Source organism: Pinus tabuliformis, chromosome 3_1 (assembly GCF_031772625.1).
Source record: "Pinus tabuliformis cultivar Carrire ecotype Pingquan chromosome 3_1, CPIR1, whole genome shotgun sequence".
In the NCBI taxonomy this organism is placed as follows: Eukaryota; Viridiplantae; Streptophyta; class Pinopsida; order Pinales; family Pinaceae; genus Pinus; species Pinus tabuliformis.
In genome coordinates this window covers 988,995,378-989,022,728 of record NC_142301.1, presented here as the reverse complement: position 1 = coordinate 989,022,728, position 27,351 = coordinate 988,995,378, and the positions used below count along the sequence as shown (strand labels likewise).

Here is a 27,351-nt window from a genome sequence, read left to right as displayed (position 1 = left end):
GGGCAAAAGGAGGTTCCTTAAAGCCTTGCTCATGGATAAAATTTAACTTAGTACATAACAAATCATAGTCACTAAGGATTTGATTAGATGAAAGGTTACATGCTTGTACCCAAACTTTGGATGAAGATTTACTTGCATTGTATGACTAACTTCTACACTATCAAGCACAATCATATCATATCACCTATAAATGAGGAAATATTCTTAAAATTTAAATAACTTGGCATTCTCTTAATGACATAATAATTATTCTATTTATCACCTACTATGATTTCCATTATTATTGAATCTTATCTCAACTGACGTGGGAGATATCCATATGTTTGATATTTATTATGGTGAGCTGCATGTTTACTCGAACTCCTTTCATTATACTAAGACTTTGCAAGTTAGCATTGCAATCTCCATATTGAATTTCTTCCTACTAAAACCCTCAATTTCATTTTTATTCTTTGAAGTGTTTCATTTATCTTCTTGGGTTCAAGAATACCATTGGTTGGTGGTTAAAGGAGTGGGAAATTCCATTGAAATACCTGTCATTCTTGAGATAACACTTATATAAATAATTCCATTAGAACATAGATAACACATGGATTTAACAAAGACACTAAGTTGAATACATAACTCATGCAAATTAGGGGAGATTACATATCAATATGGGACAACTGGTTATCAATCATCGAGAGAGCTCAATTTATCACAGTTTATTTTTTTTCGAACTTAGAACGAAAAGTCACTTTCTATTATGACGATGTTGCCTAAAGGCCTTAAAGTATAATCACCGAGAGATCTAAGTTTACCATGGTTTATTTTTTATCCAAACTAAAATTGTAAGTCACTTAATGTTGTGGTGATTATGCTTGATGACCTTGAATTCATTCAACTAGGCCACAATAAAAAGTTGCAAAATGTTAAAAAATGACACATACAATTAGTGAGAGACAAACATGAGGTACAAAATAGTGGTAGTTATCCTACATCTGTGACATGGGCAAGAAATTTAGGTAATCAGAAAAGATGGGGTGTGAATATGGGAAACTGTGTAGTTACAGGGTGTAGTAGCGAACCACAATGTGAGAAATTCTATACCCCACAAATGATGAGATAAATTTTTATTTGCAGCACTGCTGAGTGTAGAATTTCTCACTATAGATCAATAGATTATGCAATATACTAAAACAAAATACTAGATCTACTTCTACAACAAACTTGTGGAAGCTTAATCGATTTTGAGCAAGATCAAATAGAACACATATAACAGAGAATGAGAAACAAATCACACATGAACATAGAAGAATACTCTGGGGAAAGCCTTACCTAAAAGCCACGCTATCTGTATTATCATACAAGTGGAAATATCTCCGGATTACACAAAGCTTTAGCTCACAAGTTATCCAACTCTCAGTACAATCCCTCAATGCTGCTCATAGACAGAATAGACAATACATATGCCTTCCTTCAGTCCTCCAAGCCTCCTATTTCCTTGTGTATCTTCTCCTAGGCCCTCCAGCTACAACTTGTGCGATTCTCACCTCACACACAACACTGACCTCTCAAATAATGGCACAATCCTGAAGGAGATAATTCCTTCTGCATGGATGAGTTTCCTTTATTGGAAAATTCCTCCAACTGATAGTACAGTGTCCCTTTCTTTAATATCAACTGGGTCTCTGTCTGAACTGACATGCATGAGTTATTTATGAGAGGATATTCAGTTATCTAGAGGGCACTAGTTGCATGCATGGATGCATTAACTGACTGAACTCACAATTAGTTCCTCCAACTGTTTGGAACTAATTTAACTGGATTTAACTTAGTTAACTAAGCTAATTAATTACAACTCAAATACAACTCATCCTTATCTCCTTAATTAAGGGATAACTTCCTCAATCAAAGGGATAACTGTTGCATGTCTTCACATAGACTTCATGTCTGAATTTCTCCAACTAATTAACTCAAGATTAATTAATTAATTATTTTTCAAACAAATGTTGAGACTAAATTCTAATTTTAATTCAGGGACTAATTAAAATTGGAATCTATCCCGAAATGCTATTTATAGCAATGCAATTTTTAGCATTTCTATTTTTTTCTATTTCCAACAGAGTTGGAGTATATCCTGAAATGTTATTTATAGCAATGTTATTTTTACCATTTCTTGTTGCTATTTTCAACACTCCCTCTCAACAAGAAAGGAATTCAACTTGAACCCAATCCTGAACCTTTGGAATGTTCTGCATGCAACACTTCTCTCAAGTGTCGTTACTCTAGAAAACAACTCCAAAAACAAAAAATATACAACCTGAATCAGAATGATACCTCTGTCATCAAAGTCTCTAACTGATATTGCCTCTGCCGACTAAAAACTCTGCACCTCTATGCTCTTTAGTATTTGACTGCTCTAACCTATGTCACTTTGATTGCATCAATCACATTGATTCCTCCTATAGGACCAATGTGATTGCATCAATCACATTGGTCCTATATCCCAGCACTACATCTGCACTACACCTCCTCTCATCATGTTGCATCATGTTTCCCACTGTTGCACTACAACTCAGTTACTGAGAAGTAAGTAACTGATCTCTCAACTGACCTCCCTGTTGGGCTAGAAACACCCTCTACTGATGAAGCTCCCTCTGCCGCTAACAAGTGCTCCCTCTTTGACCTCTGTGCTGCTATAACAACTCCTTGCATCTCGCACTGTTGCACACCTCTATGTGCCATCCTACACTGGTGCAACACTCCTGTGCCTCTTACATTGTTGCAGCTTGCTAGCTTTACACTGTCTCGGGACTCTTGCACTGTAGCTCTCTCTACCACTCCATCCACATCCGTCTCTACCCACTCATCTAGTCCTACTACTCCTTGTCGAGGCTCCCATAGAAAGTTCTAATCAAAGTGGCTGGGTACATCAAGGATCATACCCCTATTTCAACCTTCTTAGGACACTCACTTCACATCACCCCACCTCACACCTAGAGGTATGGATGCATGTGATCCCTTTGCCCACTTGGCTCAAAATTTCCCCCTACTGGAGGTCTCTGGATGAGTGGATGCCTCCACTCGGTCTCCTCTCAACTTCTCCAGTCGTAGCTGCTCCACAACCTCCTGAAGCTGCTTCACCAATTATGGCTCCTCCACAATTGTTTGAGACTTCTTCTAGCACTGCATGTTGAGAGGTAATGTACTCTCCCTCTCAACCACCAAGTCTCCAACAGTTGCCTTGCTCCTCTAGGCTTTTCATGCATCTTTAACCTCAAGAGCATACATGTTATTGACTCATGAACCGATCTACTTTACCTGTCTCGTGGTGATGTGTCTAAGGAAAACCTTTCCCTTACTAAAGAGTACATCATAGCCTTTATCTTCTAGCATCGCGATCGATACCAAGTTCTTCTTCAGTCCTAGCACATACTTCACATTTGTTAAGGTAATGCGAGCTCCATGCTCCCTTCGAAAAGAAACCGTGCCCACACCTGAAACACTATAATTTTCATCATTACCCATTGCTATGAGTATCTTGAGGTATTTCTCCTCCAAGGTACTAAACAGACTCTTATCGCTAGTCATGTGGAATGAGGCTACATTGTCAAGAAACCAACCACAACTCATCATCGATGAAACCATGCCTACGATGACAGTAAAATCCAATTCGAACTGAGAGTCCAATGCCTCACCTTTAGATCCTTCCTTGGATCCCTTCTTGGATTTCTTCAATGGACAATTAGTTGAATAATGACCCACCTTATGACAATTAAAGAATTGCACTTTAGATTTGTCAATCTTCTTCCTACCATTGGAAGAACTGGATTTGGAATGGGATGCCTTCCCTTTCCCTTTCCCCGCCTTACTCGCTAAGGCTAGATTTTCTTCATCACCTTGATTTGATGAAGATCCATCTCTGGTTCTTCTTCTTATCTCCTCCTGCATCAGATTCCACCAAATTTGTTCCCAAACTAGTAGTTTCTCTCTTCCATTTACCGAGTCTTGGTAGATATGCCAGCTCTTAGGAAGATCGAGGGGAGCAAGACTCACCAAGTCATCATCGACTGTTATGATCCCTACACTTCAAATCCCATCCCTGCAGGTGGTGAGCTTATTCAAATATGTAGAGATCGTGTCGCACTTTTCATACTTGATTTTCTGAAGCTTGTCTTTCAGCGCCAACTTCCTCTTATTGATGTTGTTATTATATAGATCTTTCAATGTTTTCCACATTGAAAATGATGTCTCCTTCCCATGGAGACTCGAGACTATGTGGTCTCGAATTCCCTCCAGAAGGATTCTCCTCGCTCTAGCCACACATTTCTTCCATTCCGCCAATTCGGTAGCATTAGCTGCTGCTGGCTTGGGGACTCCTTGATCAATGATGTCCTTCAAACCGTTGTCCTCTAATATTGCTTCCATGTGATCCTTCCAGGCTATATAATTCAAGCTACCATCAAGGGCATACTTGAGTCTTAAATCGTTGAACGCCATTGGTGAAATTCAGATGTGATAAGAATTCAAATTCTATAATGAGGAACTTCAAACTTTGAACTTCTCCCTTCTTTGTATATTGTTCTTCTCTTTGATCGCCTTCACTCTGACACTACTAGGTTCCTATACCAATACGAGTCATAAATTATGAATGGATGAGATTTAAACCTGTAATATGTACATACCTTTGCTTTTTGCAAATGTTTTCCATATTCAGAAATTAAAAAAAAAAAAAAAATGAGGGTATGTCCTAAAAGAAAGATCAAAGTACAAAAAGAATTAAAAAGGTCAAAAAAGATGAAAAATGAACCCCAAGGAAAAAGAAAAAGACCATGAAAGTGTGCAAGTCCAAATGCCACTACGATTTACTTTTTATGCATAATAATGATTGTGTGTAACTTGTTATTCATTTCACAATCCATGGTAATCAAACAATTTAATTTTCGTTATTCCATGTTTTGAATTTCATGTTTAGAGATAGAGAATAAAATTTGACCAAACAGTGTAATCTTGGAAGATAAGTGGATGGGTAGAGTAAATAAAAGGAGCTCAACATTTTAATTTGAGCCCTTGGATGTAATAAGGATAGACTTAGATATATTTCCATTGTAAAAGAAAAGAAAAGTTTTGATAAGGGTTTGCCAGCTTAAGTGCACCCTAATAAAGAGTAGAAAAACGGTAGGATGAGTAGATGGGTAAGTAGTTGAATGGTTGCACAATTATGATGAATGATTAGTTAAGATCATATCATTGGCTTTCATCATCAAGTTACTAAAGCATGGATGATAATTGAGTAGTTACAAAAATTCAATTTGTCAATTTCCCCCCATTCATTTTACATTCAATTTTACTAATTTCCCATAAGAAATGACAAAAGTACCCAAAACTTTAACTTAAAGGGGCTCAGAGCATTTCTTTGACTTCTGGAGGGATGGGACCCTTGACCCAATAACTTATAGGGTCTAAGTACTAAAACCCCCTTACCAACATTCACTCCCTCCCTAATACATTCATTTCATATAAAAATCCCTTTTCCTAAGGTGAAATCACCATTTTCCTAGGGAAAATAATTAATCTTACATAAAACCCCTTTTTTCCACAAAAAACCCACAAAAGGCATTTAGCCTAAGTTATAATGTGTAGGTACGAATTGTGTAAATAAATGTTCAACACATTATACCTAGTGCAAAAACCCACTTTTCCCCTTTCATTTCATATTAACTTTAATATTCATTATATTTATTTAACTCCTAAAAATAAAACCCCTTTCCCGTATGTTTTATTAAAATCCCATAGGTTAATATCTCGCCCCGATGGTTTGGAATATAAACCTTACTTAGTAAATTAATTAAATGGATTAATTAGCCGATCAGTGACTAATTAAGAGCCATAACCCTCCACCAAATGAAAAGGGGTTAATTAATCAAACAGTGATTAATTAATAACCTGTTCCACTAATCAAATCATCCTCGACGTCATTAAGCCTCCCTAAACTACAGTTAATATCCCATTGGGCCCCTCCATTAACTCACTGATGAAATCACACCCCCAACCATCGTGCAATCTGACCTTTTAGATCCATTAGTCTATACTCATATCAGGCGGCCTTCGAAGCCCAACCTTTACCCGCCCAATGTGAGCAGTTTTACTGTTCACCCTGTCGCTACATGGCACCCGATGAATGGCATGGGGCGACCTCCCTCAAAAACCACTTATCCCAAAAAGTGGTGATGGATTCCTCTTACCACCTCCGCTAAACACCAAAATGTCACATCCCCTGATTGGCGCCAACTGTTGTTTTCCAACGTACCCACCAATATCATTGAATTTACACATAAAACCAAAAAACTCATTGTTTTTCCATTTTTTATCATGAAAAGAACATTCTAAATCCCATGCAAAGCACCGAGTATGTTCAATTGTCAACCTGCTACCAACCGTCAACCTTCCATAGCTGCTAAAGTCAAGACCACCTTGCAAACCCGTGCGCTTCCTGCAAACAGTGCACATCATCATTACTCCATTCAAACAGTTGAAAACCAGGTATTTACCACATTTCCACTGAGAAACCTTGTTTTCTTGTCGAACCTGAGCTAAATTGCTTTAAATACTAGGTAATTTAGTAAATTAAGCTACCTAGTAGTCCTGAAATATGCTGTAATAGACCAATTTTTCCCAATTTGTTGTAGACCCTCTACCCCCGTCCTTGAATCCACAAGAACCAAGGATGGAAGCCCCAATTCCCTTGAATATCATGCCCATTATGACTCCTCATAGAGATTTAGACCATCTCCCTTTTGTAGACAAAGATTTCCAGGTTAAAGACACCTCTGTCTCAACCTCCCCCTTGAAACCTTTCTGCAAGTACAAAGACCAGTACTTGAACCAAGTAGACTCCATTGGACTTTGGGAATTAGGTTTAACGAAGTACCAGTTCCCTAGAGTGCATATATTCCCAGAGATTTTACATTACTATCACATGAACTATGATCCCATCCAAAAGGAAGTGAGAACCCCTGACCATGTTGTTCTATTTACCATCACTGCTGAATCTATTAATGAAATGATACAATTACAACCAAGCCAAAGTATGAATCCCCTTTCCATTGGAGATATGTTGAATAGATACCGTACCCTTACATCAATCAGATTGGATCAATTTTTCTAGAACTTCATCAAAGAAGAACACTATACCCCAAAATACCCTCCTCCTTATCTATGGACATGATATCTAGTGTGCTAGGCTTCACCATAAGTGAATTTGTTAATGAAATCATAATATATTTTATGTTAATCCATTCTCTTGGCCAACCTCTAGCCATCATGTTTGACTATGCCAAGTTTATTGCTGACAAAATGCATAATCAGTTCATGAGATTAGAAAATGAAAGAGTGTTTAAGTATTCCTCATTTCTATACCATTTATTCTTGTATTACCAAGCTGATAGATTTCCAATTGCCCTCCAAAAGCTAGATACCAAAGGAAACCCTAGATCAATGATCTTCTGGACTTCATTGGTCCATCAATTTGATTCCCAATACTTTTATACAGATTTTATAGAGCTCTTTGTGCACCCTGTTACAACCATGCTACTAGGAAGCCCTCCACCCAGAATCAGTACAGACATCAGGAGGGTCCTACAGTTGTCAAAGTAGTACAAAGTGGGGGATTGGTACTTGTACCAAAACCATACTGAAATCTGAATCTATGGATGTGAATTGCCACCTTACAAATTTCCTAGATACCTCCCCATGAGATTGTTTACTCTGGAGTACTATAGGAAAATGATCAACTCAGATGACATGCACTTTGTAAAAGGCAAGAAGAAATCCAAACTCAGGATAAAGGATCAGCTGGGCCCATTTATTTGTAACAGTAGGGAAGCAGGAAAGGAGGCAAATGAAATCCTCCAAAGGTTGAAACTGAAACAAAGTTTTGTATGGAATTATGATCCCCTAGACTTCATTTATAATAGGATAAAAAAGAATAAACTATCTCCTTACATCCACCACAAGATCCCTGAAATAGAACAATATGCTAATCAATCTGAATGGGTGGAAGGCACTTTGATAGATCGAGATAGCACAAAGGTTATTGTTGATAATGTTTTGATATATTTAGACAGAAGACTTGATGAAGATTCCTTTGTACAGGTTCCAGGAGAGTCTTAATCTCAAAGGCAATCCTAGGGACACAATGGGCAGACAACAGAGGTAGGACCATCAGGGCAACCAGAGTCTTCAGATCAAGCTGGGCCATCAAAGCAACCAAAACTTTCAAAATAACCAGAAGAATCTGAATAGCCTGAAATTTCAGAGGAACTTCCTCCACCTGAGAAAATCATGAGAAATCCTCCAGTCTTGCAGACTCCTCTAAATGAGGAGAGGAACCTTAAGAGAGACAGAGATGAGGCCACTTCTTCCAGCAGGCATGTTGCCCAAACCTATGCTAAGAGGTAGAGGTTAAATCCATATGAAGAGCAAGAATACACTGAGGAAATAGTAGGGACTTCAAAAGCAGAGAGGACATAAAGTAGGCACACCACTCCTTCAGGAGGGACACAAGAACCTTTTAGCTCACATACTCAAATGTTGGAAAGGCAACATAGTGTGGAAGTATCCTCCCTCAGGGCTCCTTCTGGACAGAGCCTAGATATCAAGGAAAAATACAAGGAAATCAAAGCAATAAATGAGAGGTTAAAGGTGCAAAGCTATGCACATTATCTGAAGATGGCTCCAAAAAATCCAAACAAGGCTAATGTCAGCCTTTGACATTAAAGAAGGTAAGATGCATATGAGCTTTCTGAAACCAACCATAGAACAACCTAAATCAATGACAGACTATGTAAAAATAGATTTTGAAGTATTGGCCAAGGATATTTGTCCTATTGACCAAATAGAGCTTCATAAACAGATTGGTGAAATGGTTTATTCAACATTGACCAGCAAGGCAATCATAACCCACCAACTCCAAAATTCATTAAACAACATATCAACACACTTTCAATTGGAGAAGGCCTCCTCACAGGCCAAAGACACCAGGATAAATTCCTTGGAGGACTTGGTCATAGAACTGGGACATGATCCCAAGGATGTGAAAGCAGCAGAGAAGCTGATAAAGAAGAAAAATGATGACATAATTTCACTAAAGAAGTAGCTCAGATTCCTCCACTACATCATCCTCAGACTGTTGAAGTGTTAGAAACATAGAAGGAGGAAGAGCTTATGGACTTAGTCCTAAATCTTAATGATCAGTTGAAAGAAATTGAAAAGGAGCTAGACAATTTGATGTAGTCTAAGCAGAGTGAGTTGGCCACCACTCCTCAGACTGTAATTCCTATAGTCTCCACAGCAGTACCCTCCACTTTGGTAGCTGCATTAGCACCAACAATTCCACCAGCAATTGCATTGCTAGTAACAGGTACTTCAGCAGGCACATCTACATCAACAAGCACAGAGACAACAATAGAGAAAACTGCAAAATTGATCAAAGCCATGGAAGAAATGAGTATCCAGGCTACTGAGCTCAATAAACTCAGAAAGCAAGTGACGAGTCTAGAAACCAATTGTAAACTTGCACAAATATAGCACAAGGAAGAAACTTAGAGGAACCTAAGGATGGCAGAAAGGATAAAAGCCCTTGAGAAGGACTTAACACCTGAAGAGCCATTAAGAGATATGAAAAAAATTCTTTGGGCCAACATCATTGATTCCATCAGTGATGTTTGGCCTTCTATTTAGATTATTTTTTAGAAAACCGAATTAGTCAAAATGGCTACATAGGCAATCCACAAGACAGTGGAAGAATTGGGAAACAAACCTGAAGAAGCCAATCAGTTGATCACCTTTTTGAACAGCAAAAATATATATCAACTTGATGAATTGGAAATAGAGGACAAAATGACAACAGTCATAGACATCAAAAAGTTTCTTACCAAAAGGAGCCTAATGCTTAATCTGGAGAAAAGATGTCAAAGCATCTAGACAGACATTGATAGCTTTATGTTAAAGTATGGCATCCTAAGAGAAAAGGACTTCCCAGTCCTATGGTGATACATGAAAAATTGATGACCCAGAAGGATTACATTGAAAAGTTAAACAAGCTGGCTAGGAGCCAAGCTAGTCCTTCAGGAGTGAAATCTTTACCCACTAGGAAGGTGCTTTATGATGGCCTTGAGAATCTATTCTACATAGACCATGAAGTTAAGCACTTGTTCACAAGCAAACTGAATTTTTCCAAGTACAGAGAAGCTCATTAAGTTTATAGAAAAATGATATGGATGAAATTACCTAACAGTGAATGGTGGACAAACATGACTGATTTAATATAAGTTACTGTAGTAAAACTATATGGTAAAACATGACTGTTAGGTAGGACAGGTAAGACAGGATCAAAGTAGCACAGGTAAAGAGTATCAGTAGGTAGAAGATAAAAGTGAGTCCAACACATAACTACAAAGCAAACTAAAAGAGCCAAAACCGAGTTATAATAGCCAACATAGTCACAATAAAAGGGACAGCTAGAAGACAGTTCTCCATTTGTCTCTATCTTCATGTTGAAGATATTTTTTGTTTCCTAGAATAATTCTCATATGGCTATGAGATATTTTGTACCAATTTTTGTATAAATACTTCACAAATTGAAGTAATTAGGATGGATTAAATTACATTTCTATAGACATTTTATTTTTGAGCCAAGCAGCTATTGTACTCAAGACTGGACTGGTTTTACTGGAAATGAAATAAAGCTAAGGAAATTTCACTGGATTCTCGTGCATAGTTGGAACAAATAAGTATCATTTTGTCATGTTTAAATATTGCATTATTTTCATGTTTATGGATATTCATATGTGTTTCTTATTAAATCTGTAAAGCAAACAAGGAATGAGATCATCAGAATTAGCTTAAGTGCTCTATGTTTTAACTGTTTGCTTTCTTTATGTTTTCAACTAAACTGCCTTGGTCTGGGAATTCTTAATTTCTCCCTTCCATAATTTACCCCACCCCTTTTAGTCCATAGTAAAGGATTCTTCATTTCCCTTTGCTACTGAACATCCTTCCTTTCTTCATCCCAATCCTGGTTAAAGATTCTTCATTGCCCTTGACCCTGGTTAGGACTACTTCATTCATTTAAACCTACAGATTTGCTTTTGTTGTGCTATCCTGCCCTGTGGACTCTTACCTTAGTGATAGATCAGTTCCAGTTAAACCTTTCTTGATTGAATCCATAGCCTAATGGCCTGAATACTTGCTCTACCCATCTGTTCCTTAATTCCACCACCCAATCAAAACAAAACACCTTGAGGACTAATAACTAGCCTGAAATCTACCCAAAACAAAGATAAATCATAACAAGAGAGCCCTCTCTGTACTTAGGTTGGCTAGAACCGGAGTCTAAAAGATTAGGTTTGTGGTTACCTCAGACTATTCCTTCTTTGATAACTTCTAATGAAAAAATCTGAGTGATAATAGATACCATGTAGAATTTCTCACTATAGATCAACAGATTATGCAATATACTAAAGCAAAATACTAGATCTACTTCTACAACAAACTTGCAGAAGCTTAATCGATTTTGAGCAAGATCAAATAGAACACATATAAAAGAGAATGAGAAATCAATCACACATGAACATAGAAGAATACTCTGGGGAAAGCCTCAGCTAAAAACTCCGCTATCTGTATTATCATACGAGTGGAAATATCTCTGGACTGCATAAAGATTTAGCTCACAAGCTATCCAGCTCTCAGTACAATCCCTCAATGCTGCTCATAGAAAAAATAGACAACACATATTCCTTCCTTCAATCCTCCAAGCCTCCTATTTCCTTGCACAGTTTCTCCTGGGTCCTCTAGCTACAACCTGTGTGATTCTCACCTCACACACAACAGTGACCTCTAAAATAACTGCGTAATTCTGAAGGAGATAATTCCTTCTACATGGATGAGTTTCCTTTATAGGAAAATTCCTCCAACTGATAGTACACTATCCCTTCCTTTAATCTCAACTGGGTCTTTTCCTGATCTGACATGCATGAGTTATTTATGAGAGATTATTCAGTTATCTGGAGAACACTAGTTGCATTCATGCATGCATTAACTGACTGAACTCACAATTAGTTCCTCCAAATGTTTGGAACTAATTTAACTGGACTTAACTGAGTTAACTAAGCTAACTAATTACAACTCAAATAAAACTCATCCTTATCTCCTTAATTAAGGGATAACTGCCTCAATCAAAGGGATAACTATTGCATGTCTTCACATAGACTTCATGTCTAAATTTCTCCAACTAATTAACTCAAGATGAATTAATTAATTATTTTTCAAATAGTTTCTGAGACTAAATTCGAATTTTAATTCTCAATTTTAATTCAGGGACTAATTAAAACATGAATCTATCCCAAAATGCTATTTTTAGCATTTCTGTTTTTTTCTATTTCCAACAGAGTTGGAGTATATCCTGAAATGCTATTGATAGAAATACTATTTATAGCATTTCTTCTTGTTATTTTCAACACCGAGGCTTAAGTTTGAACTATGAATCTCAATTCAATACTAATTTTGATTATTTTTTGTTATCATATGGCTTATGATAAGTTCAGTTTTTTATTCATATGTTGACCCTGCTGACCAGTGGTTTAGGATTTTGGGCAGGAAGTTGTCATTTTTCCATTTTTCAAAGTTTCCAATTGCACCCTAAATCGCTCTAGATCCAGTGATTTGGGTTTTGTAAAATGATAATATTCCCAAGTAATCAGAGAATCATTTTCAAGAAATGAAAGACAACATGCCAATTAGGCATTGCTTCAATGGAAAGGTTCCCATCAGGAGCCCAACAAGGGATTGGTTTGTTGGCAAGGAAGGACCAATCCTGTGTGTCAGAAGGGTAGATCAGGACATTATTAGTTTGAGAGTTAATGAGAACCTTACTGCATGGTTGGATGGGAGGGTTAATGCAGAAATCCATGTTACTAGAAACCAGGGTCCAAAACAAGAATCGAAATACAAAACGGGAGAAAAATAAGAAACAGGGTTGTAGAATTTCGAGCAATAAGAAACATTGAACCAACACCCCATCCTATAGTATATTATCATATAGAATGTTTCAACGCATGAATGGGAACAATAATGGAAATGGAAACAAAACGATAAGTAGATCTCATGGTCAGATTTTTGGTAACATAGGCAGGACCAACGCTTTTTTTAAAGGGTTGACTAGTAACTTTCTTGTTGGCTCTCTAGCTAGCTATATTTAAGTAGGAACAACTCTTCATTAGAAGGTTTGACCATGACCTTTTATTATACTAACCAAAAAGGTTCCATTTTTGTTATGACTTGCACTCACTCTTATGGCCTTAGCCTTCGAGTTGATGTTTGCTATTTGCAGTAAAGCCACTCAAACTCTATTTTGATGAAAATCCAAAGGACGAAAAATAAATAAATAACTAGAAGGGATAAAATCAAACCTATAACCGAATCCTGCTTTGTGAATCTTCTAGTCATTGAATTAACACAACTCCTCCAATGAAGGAAATGCATGAAACTGAATCCCCTCAAATGTTACTAGACAAGGTTCAAATCTAGACAAAAACTCCACCATCTGTGTAATCCACTAAATATTATTATTGAAAGAACAAATAAATTGAGAAAGGAACTCTATAGGATCCTCTATGAGAAAACGAGCACCACCCATGTAAGGAGCCAATGCTGCAAACTTGGAATCTGCTTCTGCAAATCCTTTTCCACATATTTTTTAATGAAATACTAAAATTAAAATAATCCCTGAGGGTTTCTTCGACATTGTGAGAGAACCCACATGGGTTATGAAAAAATACTCAACTTCTTCTTCTTCATCACCATTATTAGTAACAAATTGCCTGAGTGTGAACAAATAAGTTCCCATTGCACCTGAGTACTCTGATGGACATGTTTTCTTTCATATGAAGGTCTGCCTAGTGGGGAGTGTGATGTGTAAATTCAACTCCTTAATCCCCACTCCAAGGCTTCTCCAGCAACAATCTTTAGCATCATAAATTTTATATGAAGTTTCAAACAGGGTATTAAATGCTTTTTTCCACAACATGGAGATTTTTAGATATCTGAGCGACCAATTTTATTTTATGAATGTAAAGTTCACGATTGCTAGGAAGATGATAGTTTTATCACCAAGGAAACCTGGTTATATACACAAAATAAAAATCTTAATCAACTAAGAAATAATGAAAAATAGTAAAGGAAGGGACAGAAGGCAAGAGAACTTGCCTCTTGAACATTAAGATAAGGAGCCCAAACATATGTTGTTATTAAAATAAGGGGTTAGGATTAAAATAAGCATTGTGTTTGCATGAAATTATGCTTACATCATGTTATTTTTGTGGCATGTCTCCATGCGTAGAGGACACTGGAATTTTTACTGCGCATCTTCTCTCTCAACGAATCAACCTATAGGTACAAACAAAAATTACATAATAGCACAAACAAAAGGAAAGTGGTTAACATGCAAAGCAACAGATGATAATCCTCAGTGTCTATAATAATGTTATTTTACACATATAATAATAATGAAAAGTATAAAATAAACATTAAATAAAGTGTAATAAAAATATGAAAGAGGCCTTGCATGTAGCCCACTTGCTTCCAAAACGTATAGTGAATACGTCGCTTACAGATCCAGAATTCCAGGGCTCCAATGAATCTATTACTCACCTAGTGCAGTGAGCAAGACCCAGAATGCCAATGCTCCAATGAATCTATTACTCACCCAGTGTAGTGAGCAAGACCCAAATAAGATGGATGAGAGAGGGTTGCGCTCTACTCTTGGCCACATATAATTTACAAGTGGGAAATTTCATAGTTTTTGGAAATAGTTATGGCACCATATTCAATTCAATTTCAGATTTCATGCTCGCTTTGAGGATTGAGGGTTACTTACCTTTGTAAGGATTGAAGGGAATAAATCAAGGGTCAGGACCTGCTATTACCTGAGCTAACTATATTATTCATGTGGATTCCCTAAATTACCTTCACTTTGTTCCATCCATTGACCCCAAACCAACATCTCTTCCAATACGGTAGGCATCCCTGAAGTAGAAGAAACAGAGATAGTAGGCTAAACCTTGTCTTTGAGTTTACAAATCACCTGCATTCGCGGGCGCCAGAAATGTAGACTAGACCTATTAGAAATAGGGAGAAGGGACTAGAGAGCTCTTCTTACCATGTTCCTAGGATGAGGTGAGTGAGGTGAGTCCAATAAGGGCATTTCCAAGAGCCTCAATCAGTCTTGTTTGTTCGTTGCATACCATAAAGCTAACGATGGATAAAAAAAATCTTTTTTTTTTGTCTTGATATGCTAAGAGGTCATAGTTGAAGCTAGGAGATGGGAACGGTAGGTAAAAGGTGTACATCAGAGTTAATATGTGTACAACAAATTTAATAGGTGCATGGTGCCAATTGAGCTCGCAATAACAACATTTTGTGGCTCAATCAGGAAATTTTGGGTAATTTCATTTGCTTTGGCCCAAACCATTGCATCAATTATGAGAAAGTAGAAATGTATATGTGTGTATATAGTGTGTCTTTTCAAAAGGGAATAGCTCAAAGATTCCTTTCAAAGGTCCCCTTCACCCTCAAGGAATGTCTAAATTATAAATGAAAATCAGGGTTCAAACCCGAAAATGGACTTGGAACTCTAGCTTCCTAAAAGAATAAATTGACTTTGGACTCTAATTGCTCAAAAAATTAAACTACATGCATGTACAAAGAAAAGAAAATTATCCACACACAACTATATTTGATTCTTTTTGTTTTTTTTTTGAATGGTAGGTTTCCCAATTTGGACAAGAAATAACCTACTCGGTGTCTTATTCTTCCTGGTTGTCGAGTTCTCTACAGTCCATTAAATTATAACACGGTAAAATATTCTACAACTAAATATTGTCACTGTCATGTACTGACATACATAGTCATACACTACCATTGCCATGTACAACACGAATTACTTCTTCTTTACAAGTCAATGACAAAATTTACATTGAAGAACCTTTAAGTCTCTTTCGTAACATTAATAGCTATATTAACATAATAGTGCCCACACTCCCTCAAAACCATCTCTATGAAAGAATTGCCTCTTTCTCGACAATAATTACAACCAATGGTACAGAAGTCCAGGAAAATGGAGGACAAAATGAGCTTCATTTTTTAAAGCATTACGACGTTGACTTTGAATAAGGCCACTGAAAGTTTGTCTAAATAGTGTTGGACTTGCGATCTCCTCCATAAATCTTAATCCCACTAAAATATCAAGTACATCAATTGCAATTAGAAAGTTATGTTCTTTCTAGACCCATGTGATCATGTGCGCAAAATTATGTTCAAAAATCAAAGTTGTCAATGATCGCGTAGTGCTCATCATCCTCAATCTTTCGCAACTCATTTCACACGAAACAGACATTGTATGCTCCCTGAAACACGATCTGTTCACTTTGTCAAACACGTAAAAAAAATTCAGATGGATGACAGGGATTTTGATTTGGCATCTACATGTCCTAGGTGTCAAGTGGAATATTTTGTTGTGGTGGCATTGTTTGATTGGCTTGTGTGTTATAGTTTGGGCCAATGAGGAGGTGACACGTGGCTAAGTCGGAGGCTACCACATGTACTCTTAATGGTTGACCAAAATTTTGTTGGCAAGACAGGTCGGAGGCTGGGCTTGACCCCATGACCTCCCACAACACACTGCAATTGGTTACCACTCTGCCTATGCATTAGTTCTTAACATATAATGCAAACAGATTTATATTAACGTCTATTAACGCCAGTTTGGGGGACATGCGGACTAAACCGCCCCTCATGCAACCACTTCATCCACAGACAACAACATATGTGATAACCTCCAGTGTAACTATGACTGCCACGGCCCATGTGAACACTGCCTCAAACTGTTAGCATTCACCATGACTGTTGGAGGGAGGGTGCCCAACGTTGTGGGCTAGCCCCTGGGTGCATAGCCCCCATATGACCCAATTTTTTGTTCTAAGGCTTCAATGACTAAATTAACTGTCCTACAAATTTTCTTGCCATGTGGCAAAATTTTCACCCAGTTAGCACTTTTTGGGGCAAAATTGTAGGATCATGCCAGAGAGGTCATAACTTCTTCCGTTTTCAACCAAATTGAATGCAAAAAGAGGCTAGGTAGCCATTTTTGGACATTTCGGACTCATTGGAGTAGGTTTCAGAAGCATTTGAGCATTGTAAACACATCTTTTTACACTGTTGATCATAATAGAGAGGCCCAAGCCATTGGAAGTTGGACCAAGGAGACGTATCCCAAGAGGGGTGAACTCCTTTATCATGTTCCTATTGTGATGTTTTTTTTATGATGTTATATACATTTTTATGTTGTTGTTAAATCTCTAATTTATGTTAATTTTCTCATAAAATTAACATCAAAACTCATTTTCCACTTGTAAAAATTCATGAATCCTTAAGCACGACGAAATCATTTTGTTTCTAATCTGAGGAGGATCTTAGCACAACAATCTAATATTCTAAATCAGATCATTGTGGCATCAGAGCACTAGGTTTTGTTTGGGAAAGAAGGATTTTAGTGTTTCCAAGTTTATGTCATGCTTACAAGGTTAAAACTCAAAAGAGGAGAAGGGAAGCTGGTTGGAAGCCCTAAAGTTGGACCAAGGGGATGGAGAGACAGGTTTCCACAATCTCCAACACCTTTTCAGCCTCAAGTTGCAATTGAGACTCCAGAGATCATGTCTCATGAAGGAGAACCTAAAAACATGACAAAAGATGAGAAGCCATTCAAAATGGATTTCTTTGATATGACAAAGATGGTGAAAGTCCTCTATGAAGAGAGGAATACCAGGCTACAAGGGGAAAGTTCAAAACCTCCCAAAGGAGAAGGTTATTTAGGAGGAGGTAATAGAAATGGAGAAAAACCACCACCCTCTCCACCATCTTCATCTTCTCCTTCACAATATTCTTCACCCTCTTCCACTAACAAAACCCTCACTCATACTCATCATCATACTTCAAAAGGAACCGGTAAATGACCTTTTTGAGAACTTGATGTTAAATTTGAGTTGTCCATGTATATCAATGAATTGAATGCAAAGAAGCTTGATAATTGAATTCGTCAATTGGAGGTCCATTGTAAAATTCAAAACCTTCAAGAGGATGACATAAACATTTAGTTAGATTCCTTGAGAATTGAGGGTGCAACACTAGTATGGTGGGAATCAAAGACTCAAGAGGAGATAAAAAACATGGTAAGATCTTAATTTCTTGGAATGCCTTCACTTCTCCAATCAAAGGCAATTCTACCCTCTAGTCTATATGCAGAAATCCATCATCGATTAGCAAAACTCTAGATAGCTTAAAGGTCAAAATGTGCAAGATTACAACCAAGAATTCAGAAAAATATCTTTAATGTTAGGTGTACATTTGCAATCACATGACACATTGTTGAAGTACATAGGTGGTTTACACTTTTACCTTAGGCATATTATCTTAATGTTTAATCCCAACAATCTAGATGATGTGTGTGTGCAAGCCACTCATCTTCAGGAAAGAGGGAAAAATACGCCAAAAGAAGGTAGTAAAAATACATTTAAGGGTAAAGAGAAAGGAAAGGGATTCAAGGGAAAGAAAAATGCATCCATTAAAAGGGAAGGAGAGAAAAAAATATGTAAACATTGTTCTAGAGATGGTCACTATGAAGCTCAATGTTGGAAGCTTCATCCTGAAATCAAACCAAAAAAATTCAACCACAAAGGAAAAGAAAAGATAGTTGTGATCATTCAAGAGGATTTGGGATCTGATTTAGCTAATGAAACTAAAATTACATCCATTGGTATAAAAGGAAAAGAATCTGTTTCTAGCACTACTATATCAAATTTTCGCACTAGTACTCCAAATGATGAAACAAGGATTGAATTATTTCATGTGAGGGTAATCTCAAAACATACAAAAATTGACACAATTTTTGATAGTGGGTCTCAATCCAACTTGATATTGGATGACTTAGTCAAACAACTTAATATTGAAACCATTTTACATCCCAAGCCATACCCATTGGCTTGGATATGCAAGGACACAAACTTATAGGTTACAAGAAAATGTATTCTTCAGTTTGCAATCACAGCGAACTTCATTGACAAAGTTGAATTAGATTTTGTACCACTTGATATATCAGGAATTGTTTTGGGTAGTCCTTACCTTTATGATAGAAAAAAAATATTCTATTATCATGAAAACAAGTACCACTTGTTCAAGGATGGTGTGGAGTATATTGTGAGAGCTCATCGCAAGAAACTAAATCTTTCATTAGTTAATGCAAGGTAAATGAAAAGGCTAGTGAATTAAAGCAAGAATTTAGTGCTTCTTATGATCAAACCCAATGTTGATATGGATTATGAAGCTTTTGATGGTTGTAATTCAAAATTTAAAAATGGTTTGGTTGATGTAGTTAACCATGATGATGAGGTGTTTCAGAAAGAAAAAGGACTTCCTTCCAAGAGGATAATCCAACATGAAATACCATTGCAACAAAAGTATCTTCTTCCTAACATTGACACCCATAGGATGTTAAAAAGGGAAAGTGTAGAAATAACAAAACAAATCCAATGATTTTTGAATAAAAGGATCATCCAACCTTCTCCTTTAACATTTGGTGCACCTCATGTTTTGGTGCCCAAGAATAATGGTAAGCATTTCATTGAATGGGATTCAAGAAATGATTTTCATCAAAGTAGAGTTGTTGAAGGAAACATATGGAAGAGGACATTCAAACCCAATCAAGCTTTGTTTGAATGGTTTGTTATGATTTTTGGTCATTTCCATGCTCCTACTACATTCATGCATATGAAGAAAGATGTTTCGAAGTCATTTCTAGACATGATACTCTACTTGGATGAAATTTTCATTCTCAGAAAGTTTCAATATGAACATGTTATGTGTGAGAAGAAAATACTTGATGTCGTATGTCAAGAACATTTGTTATTAAAGATGTCAAAGTATATGTTGGATAAAAATTATTTGATGTACTTGGGCTATGATATTGGAGAATGTGAGCTGAAGTTATACCTCTCCAATATTGATGCCATTATGGATTAGCCAAAGCTCAAGATAGTCATTTGGATAAGAGGTTTTTTGGGAGAAGCCTAATGTTGGAGGAAATATTTTGTTAAATTTTCTTCTATTGTAGCTCATTTTCATTCTTTGGCAGTTGTGCAAAAGGTATTCCAGTGGGGAGGCAAACAACAAGAGGAATTTGATGCTTTAAAATAGAAGATCAGTTCAACCTTTATACTTTCTCTTCTAAACTTGAAAAAGTTAGTTAATTTTCAAGTTGATGTATGTGACCATGCCATGCATGTAGTCCTTATGCAACATGGTCAGGCCATTTCATTTCATTCAGAAATTTTCAATGGTGCAATATTTAAGTCGCAGCGACAAAGGCACTTCCATTGGATGTGTTTTCTTATACTATTCCACTCGGTCAAAAGGTATAAGAAAGGTATAAGTGACAAGTTTGTTGATGTAATTTATAGGCCTATAGTTTGTATGACTACTTTCCTCAAGCATCATTTTGTTTTACTTGAAAGTTATGTTTAGAAAAATACATGCTTTCAAGATGTACATTCAAGCTTGAGTCAAAGGAATCAAGTGGAGAAATTTGTTTACAATTTTCATCATAATGTGTTGTATCATCTTGGTAAGAAGGATGTTTCTACTAATAGTAACATGGAAAAAGCCAAAGAGTTCATTGAACGACTCCAAATGGTACATCAAATAGTGCAAGAACAACTTGAAAAGGTAAAAAGAAAGTACATAGCAAGGAACGACAAGCATCGTGTAGATCACAAGTTCCAAATCAGTGATAAATTGGATCCAAATTGGAAAGGTGAGGGAATTGTAGCTGGACAACTGAAAGTGATCTTTTGGGGTCCAAAAGGCTTCCAGTGGGGAGGAATGATAATGTGCTCAAAATTATGCTAAAAAATAAAAGTTATCAAAATGGTGTGGAACCTGAATGATCGCATAGTGGTCATAATCCTAAATCCAACGCAACTCATTTCGCGTGAAATAAACATCGTATGCTCCTAGAAATGTGATCTGTTCACTTTGTCAAACATGTAAAAAAATTGCAGATGGATGACAGGGATGTTGACTGGGAATCCATACCGCCTAGGTGGAAAGTGGAATATTATTGGAATATTACTAAAATATTCTTGGAATATTCCATTGTGGTGGCATTCTTTGATTGGCTCATGTGTTATAGTTTTGGCCAATGAGGAGGTGACATGTGGCTAAGCTAGAGGCCGCCACGTGTCCTCCTAATGGTCGACCAAAATTTTGTTGGTAAGACAAGTCAGAGGCTGGGCTCAACCCCGTGACCTCCCACAACACACTACAATTACTTACCACTCCGCCTACGCATTAGTTCTTAACATATAATGAAAGCGGCTTTGTATTACTGTGTATTGACCGCCAGTTTGGGGGGAGCAAGTGGACTTAACTGCCCCCCATGTGGCCACCTCATCCACAGACTATAACATTTGTGATAATTGGAAACCTAACCGTGTCCGTTGTGGCCCATGTGAACACTACATCAAACCATTAGCATTCACCATGACTACCGGCGGGAGGGGGGCCAACACCGAGGGCTAGCCACTCGGCACATGGCCCCAAAATGACCCAATTTTTTGTTCTAAGACCTCGACGCTAAATTAACCATCCTACAAATTTTCTCACTACGCAGTGAAATTTTTTCCCAGTTAGCACGTTTTGGGGCAAAATTGTAGGATCATGCCAGATTTGGTGCAATCTATGCAGCAAATAATGAAGAAACTAGGAGAGGTCATAAATTCTTCAGTTTTTAACCAAATTGTATGCAAAAAGAGGCTAGGTAGCCTTTTCTAGACATTTTGGACTCATTGGAGCAGGTGTCAAAAGCATTTGAGCATTATAAACACATATTTTTACACTTTTGAGCATAATAGAGAGGCCCAATCCATTGAAAGCTGGATCAAGGAGACATATACCAGGAGGGGTGAACTCCTTTGTCATGTTCTTGTTGCAATGTGGTTTTTATGATGTTATGTACATGTTTATACTTCTGTTCAGTCTCTTATTTATGTTAAATTGCTCATAAAATTAACATAAAAACTCATTTTCCACTTGCAAAGGTTCATGAATCCTTAAGCATAATGAAATAATTTTGTTTCTAATTTGAGGAGGATCTTAGCAAAACAATATGATATTCTAAATCAGATCACCATGGGAGTTATTTTTTATAACTAAATAATAATAAGCTTCACAGAAAAAGTGCCTTCCTAGGATATTGATGTTTTAATGAGTTAGTAGAGATGGCCATCATTTCATAGAAATGAAACAAGAAGTTAAATTTGGAGCCTTCTATTCACAGAAAAAGTGCCTTCCTAGGATATTGATGTTTTAATGAGTTAGTAGAGATGGCCATCATTTCATAGAAATGAAACAAGAAGTTAAATTTGGAGCCTTCTAATATAAATTTGGAAACCACAAGTTTGACCTTAAAATTTTTAACTGACTGCTATTCAGATCATCATTGTTCTAGTTTTCTAGGTTTATGCCGCTTTTTTTTATGACTGCCAGATCATTTCAAGGGGCATTCATTCATCTCCAGACAACATATTCAATCATTCTTCCTGAGGAAACCAATATGGAGGAAGAGGTTCGCAGCCTCTGAGCAAGAGCCTCTATGCCAAGACTTCGTTTTTCTCTATGGATTTTTTTTATTTTTTAAATTAATTAATTTATTTATTATCTTTGAGTACTTTCTTCTGTTTAAAGGTGGCTTGTGACATTAGTTCTCATTGTATTAAATTGTAATTGATAATATCAGTCTTCAATCCAATGGTAGAAGTTATTTCAATCATCCAACACCAAAATTAATGTCCCACAATGACACATGTGGCATGGGACGGAGTTATTTTCAAAGGGAATGCCCCATGGCATATTAAGACTCACAAGCTAGTTTTTTTGTACATAAATAACATGTTACACAACAGAAAAAAAAAAAAAAAAAAAAAATATATATATATATATATATATAAGAGGAGATGAAGTGTTGATCCAATACTTTATATAGTGCACAACTTGCAATTACACACTCATTCCTTAATTTTAAAACAACATGGTCATGCAATTGGAAAGATCCTTTCAAGAGATTCAGATAAGACTACTTGATCTCTCTTCAAATCTTAAACACCATGTATAACAAATAAAACAAATAGCTTTCATAGAATCTCAAGCAGTGGCCAATTTAATCAACCATGCATAATTTTTTACAAGTTCAAAAATCAGTGTTAGGATGTGCTTTTCTGTCAAACTCAATCTTGACAATGAATTTAACATACATTTTAGTCAAAATTGAAGTTAAAAAATATTTGTATTTGTTTTAATGTATGACCACACAATGGAATTAAGTTCATATGTTTTATCAAAATTAATGGTGAATTGATAAGACGGGTAACATTTTTTCCTTTCTCATGTATTGGTAAAATATTTGTATTATAATAATGCAACATACAAGAATTAACGTAAACCATTTGGGTAAAGGATTTGAACAAAATTAATGTGGCACTTCAATGCTCTCTCTTGAATAAAAGGAAAGATTTAGTGATGTCGAGGATTGAAACATAAATTATTAATAAATTGGTGGCTTAATATCTTATTTCTTTGCTACACTTAAACATAAAACAAAGAAAAGGAAGACATACAAGCAAGATTCGTAGGTGGGTAGATCTCATGAGTATCATCTGATTTCTTGTGTCTATTGTCTTCTCCTTCTCGGGCCCCTTAGAAAATATTTACAAGATCTATTGATTGGATCCCCAACTGCATTTGTCATCACTTGCATAAACCAAAAAGGAAGACACCGAAGAAGGATCATAGTCTGCCTAGATACTTCAAATGAGGTTTAAGCATTCACAAATTTTTTCCAATATCATAAAATAGAGTACCAAACTTGAAAATTTTAACAACTATTATATTTTGGACAAACAATAGTAGACAGAGGAGCATCCCACTCTCACTCTAGAACTTGTTATTTAATAAGGACCTCCATTCAACAACAACAAATGGATGCTTTGAGGAAATCTAATGAGGGAGAAGCAATAGGTTGATGGCCATAGCAACATGGAGAGCTCTGTTACCAACCAATAAGTCCTCCCTTAGAAGACACCACAATAACAATAACAACTAGGTTTCTGATGCCTAGGAATAAAACTAGTTTCTCCCATTGAAAATATGAGAAGAATTTTGGAGAAGGTGGTTCATGACAATGCCAAGAAACAAAGGAGACTAGGCATAACATCCAATTATGCATCTCCAATTTAAGTAGTCCCATTTACTAGCCAGGGACAAGTGTCGATGAGAAAAATGGAAGATGATCAACTAAGACAACCTGTAATGGCCCATGGGCACACTAGGGATTAAAGAACATGCAGAGAAATCATGAAAATACATTGAAGAGCCTTGACTAGGATACTAGTAGAAATAACAACAAAAGAGGTCGCCAAAGCCAAATTGTGTGTCCATTTTCTATTCTATACTACTGGACAGCTACAAACATTTTTCAAAAATAGTGTTTATATTTATAATACATTCTTTGATTGGAAAATCAATAAGTACATTGGATGATAGAATATACTCTTCCTAATTATGTATGCTCCATATTATAGTAGGAGTTTGAAAAGATATTCAAAACCATATGTTGTTGCAATGTGTTGGTGGAAAAACAAAACATAATAGTAAATTTTTATCATACCCCACTCAAAGAAGTGTACCCCTTCGAAAGAAAGGCCATGAAATTGAAATGATAAAATTAGGATTCTTGTTGTCAACTTACACAAATTAGCTTTGCACACCATGTATAAAAATAGTTGAATCAGGTATCCTTCTGTAGTCTTGCGAACATGGAATTGTCTCACCTTAAATACTAGAGGCACAACATACTAAGAGAATTATAAGAGCAACCTTCCTCTAACCATTCATTTAGCTACCTCAAAGGTCATTGATGAGAAGACATCAAATATGAATGAGTGGAATTCTATTAATTGCAGGTTTTAAACTTTACCTATGAAAATAAGCACTCTTAATTTTCTTCATGGCATTCAAAACTGTAAAATAAATTATCCCTATAGTAATTCTCTAGCGTCTATCTACTAGAAATTATTTTATTTTATCAAGGTAAGGTACGAAGAAGGTCATAATAATGTCAAATGCAAAGAAAAAGTCTATAATCAAGTCTATAACAAATATGCCTCCTTTATGCTCCTTAATAAACCCAAACTCAAATGGTGAAACCCTCCTTTCCTCTCCTCGATAAAACTAACCTCCAATGGAAAAACCTATAGAAAATTCCTTATAGATTCAAACTGCATATTGTAATATGCTAAAAAAATTGACTTGAATCTACTCTACTAATCAGCAAAAACAATAATTGATTGATGAAATCATGAAGTAGAAAAATGAATAATTCAATAAAAGATAACACGAGAATTTTCTGGGGAAAGCCACAACTAAAAACCCCTACTATCTGTATATTGAATTAATCACAAAATTTGAGAAGATTACATTTATTTTCTCAAGCTTGAGCAAACTCTGCACTATCAAAATCTATCCCACTGCTTCACAAACAAGATCCAACCAATTTTTAGCCAAATATATTGCCTTCCAAGCTCCTATTTCCTTGCGCAATTTCCTAGGGAATTATCCCACTTTTAAGTGGGAAATTCCTCATCCTTAATGATGCAATCCATCATAGGCCTTCCTATGATTGCATGCACCACTTGTACAATTTAGACGATTATACAACTGATAGTACATTGTCCCTGGACTCCAATCTCAACTGGGCCTTTCTCTGATTATACATGCAAGAGTTGATTATGAGTGCACCTTCAGTTTACTAGTTGAGTAGTGTTGGTTACACCCCACTACTGCAGGTTATGGCCCACTACTGGATCTCCCACTAATTCCTCCATCAGCTGGAATTAGTTTAACTGAATTGGACTCGGTTAAACTAAATTAAATAATTACAACTAAAAAAACTCAACCTAGGCGCCTAAAATTTAGGAACCACTCTACATGACTCTAGATAGACTTTTAACTCAAATTTACTAAGCTAATTAAGTCAAATTAACTTAGTTAACTATTACAAGTTGCTACAAGAATTAGAATTACAATTTAATTCCTAATTTAATTCAATGACAAAATTAAATTAGGATTTTCTTGTTGTTATTTTCAACAAAACCCACACTAAGTAAATGACTAGTAGGATCAAGAACGTTTCCCAGGCCCTACAAGTATAGAAAGTTCAATATAAATCATTCTCTGCAACAATTCAACCTCCTAGAAATTATAAGGATTTGTTCTAACAAAAATCAAATATTGTTACTAACCATAGAGTACAAAGATTTGTTCACTTCTTTTTATAAGGGATCAAGTAAGGTACATATCGATCAAAGTCGTTCCTTGTTCTGTTTTGAGAAGGAATAAGGTTGAGCAGGAGAATGTAAGACCAATATTGATCTAAGGCAACCTAGTTAGAGTATCATTCTAGTTTCTCTAGTGGTTTATTTGTTTGCCTTACGTGAAAATGGCTTTCACTGAATCCCAAATGGAGTCCTCTTTGTGGTGCTTCGTTGCATAATTATGAAACAATTTTGTATTCTTGTCTCCTCCCAATACCTAAATAGCATGAATTTTTAGTCACCATTTCTCCTCCTGTAATGTCAAAATCTCATTCTTCCTATTTTCTAAATCCATAACTCACAATTGATGTTCCACCAAGAAATAATCTGCATGTCTAGGATCTACCAATATAGCGAGTTTTTTATCAATAGCAAAAATTTCATCAATATGCTTCCTCTTTTTAGTGTGAATCCAATTACAGACAAACTATTTTAAGAGCACTCAACTTAATCCCAATGATTTCAAAAGAAGATGTGATCAAGGGATTCGATCCTAGTGCCCAAAAAGTAGGAACTAATGTAATAAATTTGAGGAATTTTAACCAGTGGTGATTAAATTTGAACGGGAGACCACCACAATCCCCATCTGCCTACCACTGGAGTATGATAAGGTAATGATCTGAAATTTGGGATGGAATAACCCAAGATTTCACAGACCCTAGGCACTTCACAAAACTTTCGTGAAGCATGAAATGGTCAAGTCCCTTAGTGATGCCTATGGACCCAACCCATCCATTTCTCCAGGTTAGAATAAAGGGAGTCGACAAATACCACCAACTAATTCCTGCTAAAAAGATCACTGAAGTACCGCCATACCTCATTATATCCAATGGTA

The 27,351-nt window shown here is 36.3% G+C and overlaps 1 pseudogene; it reads right to left on the bottom strand.

Annotated features, from left to right (window-relative positions):
- Positions 1-9,305: 9,305 nt before the first annotated feature.
- LOC149191169 (N-glycosylase/DNA lyase OGG1-like) lies at positions 9,306-14,068 on the bottom strand (annotated as a pseudogene).
- Between the last annotated feature and the right edge of the window lie 13,283 nt (positions 14,069-27,351).